At 40.2% G+C, this 3,282-nt stretch overlaps 1 pseudogene; it reads right to left on the minus strand.

The window, feature by feature from the left end:
- Positions 1-2,807: 2,807 nt before the first annotated feature.
- LOC111151481 lies at positions 2,808-3,155 on the minus strand (annotated as a pseudogene).
- Positions 3,156-3,282: the final 127 nt, after the last annotated feature.

A 3,282-nucleotide genomic window follows, 5' to 3' on the forward strand; every position in this document is an offset into this window, starting at 1 on the left:
AGATGCAGGGCTCACAGGAGGGCTGAGTGAAGGTCGTGAGGTTGATGGTCTCCAGGCCTGGGGTGGGGTGGCAGGAGTTGAGCAGGAAGCAGGTGGGCACACAGGGCTGAGGAATGTGGCAGGGTGGGGGGCAGTTGTCACAGCAGGTTGGCTCCAGTAACCAAGTGGTGTGAGGGCAGGTGCTGGGCAGGCAGACTCCGCACCGGCAGCATTTGTCAGAGGAGCAGATGGTGGTGGCGGGGCCGGTGGGGACGCTGCAGCAGCAGGGAACACAGCAAGCCATGGTGTTGGGAATCTGTGTTTTTAATTGATTTGCTTGTAACGACAGATGAGGCTTCTAAGGTGTGAATGTCTCCTCTTGCTTTGAGGCTCTTATATACCCTCCCCAGTGGGTGTTGGTCCAACCAGAAGGCTTCCTCTCATTTTTGTTTATCCCACTCCTCTTCACTAAGATTCTCTAATCAGTTTGGTATTTACTTGTCCATTAAGAGTCCTGCCCTTATTAAGGTAAATCATGTTTTTGACTCACTGACTTGTCATTTTTGTCATAAGATGATTACATTTTATCTTCACAGGGTCCTGGAATGCCAAACCTTATATGAATTATGGATAATCAGTCTGAGAGGCAATATAGCTATAGTTTCAGAGGCTATATTCTTTTCCTTGTTTTTCCCCCTTAATTTAAAATAATTGCATAACATGATACAATTTTTAATTACTAATTTTAGTACATATAACTCAAATGGTTAATTGGACCATCCTCTCAATAAAGTCAACAGGGACATGGCTACTTCTAGATGAACGTTGCATATGGCTGTATGCATCTCAGACATATTTACTTTATTTATTGAGGCTATAATTCAGGTTCTATTGAGTAAGTAGGGTAGAGCCAGAATGGAATAAGATGAAACTCCTTTTCATTATTTTTAATCTATTCCAAGTTTCTGAAATTTGTATTACTTTTTTTTTTTTTTAGCATTCTTTACTCAAAGTTATGTCAAAATGTAAATTCACTGGGAAGAAAGATCCACCCAGTTGCTGGCTTTTGTAAAATGTACTGTTAAAAGAAAATTCACCTCATCTTTATTCATTTTCAAATGAATGCTCTACTAAATTTAAAATAAGTTGAAACAAGGACTAAAAGGAGTAGTCACAAGATTCACAAAATGACAGTGGGTTCTGGAAGTTGATCTGATCCAATGTGATTTAGAACTATAGAAATCCTTTCTTCATGGACTTATTTCCTATTGTGCATATTTATTTGTTTTCATATCTTGGATCTTCAATTATGTTGTAAATTCCTTTGAGGAATGCCTTCTAAAGCATTCCTCACCTCACTTGGCCTTGGTTTGCCAGAGTCTAGGTTGGCAGATGAGGAAGTTGGACTGAATAATCTCCAGGGTGTAATATCCTGATTCCAGCATCTTCCCTTTGTTTAGCACGAAACTATTCAGGTATTAGAATCTAAAGTACATAATTTGTTGGATGGCAAGTTGTTGAGGAAACACAAAGTACACATTCTTTGGTGGGCTGTATCTGAGGGGACGTTACTGAAAACCAACTTGGCCTCTTTAAAAGCGAAGAAATCTGGTTGAAACAATCAGTAGAAAATACTAAATGTCATTGGTAAATAAGCTTCATGCATTTTATTGGAAGAAAAACTCATTAGTGAAGTTGGCTTGATTTTTGCTTGAATATTGATATGTGTCACAAAGCTTATCAAATAAAAATGGAGGTTAGCGCCTTCTAGGTACTTTGCATCTTTGTGTGATCATCCATTGCAATGTCCTTCCCCAACTCTCTACTTCTCAAATCCTGCTTATTCCTCAAGTATCAGCTCAGATATCTTCTTCATGGCAACCTTTAGGTGGTTCTTCTAGATGTTTTCATTCTTTGCTTTCACAAAGTATGCTGCCTATCTTTTCATGTAAACCTCATTTCAGTCTGTTATATATTATGGCTCATCATTTTTATCTGTCTTCCTCACTCCAATGCAAACTCTCTGAAAGTGGGAATTATGACTTCACTTTCTTTGTCTCTGTCAAGTACCTAGGTCAGAGTAGGCATTTGATAAATGTGTTTTGAATTGGATTAAATTGCAGATTAGAATGAAAAAGGTATGTATTTATTTTTAGAATATCCCCTAATAATAATAATAATAATACTTTACATAAGCAGAATGATTCATTTCATTTCTGAAGTGCTTTTACACTTGTCAAAACAATTTTACATTTAAAACTTCACCTAAATGAGTAAAAAAAAAATATGGCTCAGCTCAGTTTTTGGGGTTTCTTCTGTATGTGGATATTTAATTGCCAGTTTCTCAGAATCTTTAAAAGGAGAAACATGATGTAGTTACTTAAAGAGGCAGGGAAATATTAAAATTAAAAGTAAGAGCTGACCTTGGAATTTAAAATGATTTTAATCTTAGGGTTTAATGTATTTGACCGTTCAGGCAATTTTCTTCAAGTATGTATATATCCTTGTGAGGCCTCCTTTTGCCTGTGAGATTTATGCTGATGTCATCAGATGGTGTCATTCTGCTGGACGTATTTATAGGTTTATGATGTGCACACGTGTCAAGAGTTTGGTAATTATAGCATTAAACACGAGACAGCACGTGGTTTGGGCACAGTGGTGTTTATTTAGTTTTAAAGTGAGGAGGTCCATGACCGTGTTTATTTGACTTCTCACTGGAAATCATTCAAAATGTAGAACAGTTCTGCAAAACTGAAGGCACAGGGTCAGAACATTTTCTTCCACAGCTTTTAATTAAAGACCATTTGCTGAGTGGCCCTTAATGACTATCATTGTCCCTTGGGGCAGTGTGGGCAAGCTCTTGGACCTATCTTTGGCTAGCAGCCTGGTGCTTCACACTCACCGGGCTGGACACAGGTTGTGACAGAGATCCCGCTCAGGTGTGGAGGAGGGTGGCCGCTGTTGAGCAGCCAGCATGATGGAACGTAGGAGTCAGGCTCACAGCAGGGTGCGGGGCAGGTGTCGCAGCAGGTGGGCTGGAGGAGGCTGATCTCGTGTGGGCAGGTGCTGGGCAGGTCGACTCCATGTTGACAGCACAGGTCAGAGGAGCAGATGGTGGTGGCAGGACCCGTGGGGATGCTGCAGCAGCCTTGGAGACCAGACTCACAGCAAGACATTTTGTTGCAAAGGAAGATATTCTACAGAGTTGTTCTCTGAGTCTTTTATATGGAGCTGTCTCAGGGAACACAGCTTCTGTCCATCATAAAGTTTCCCTGTTGTTGTTTGTATAATCCCGTACAAATA

Source organism: Enhydra lutris, unplaced genomic scaffold, assembly GCF_002288905.1.
Source record: "Enhydra lutris kenyoni isolate GAN:26980312 unplaced genomic scaffold, ASM228890v2 scaffoldscaffold26, whole genome shotgun sequence".
In the NCBI taxonomy this organism is placed as follows: domain Eukaryota; kingdom Metazoa; phylum Chordata; class Mammalia; order Carnivora; family Mustelidae; genus Enhydra; species Enhydra lutris.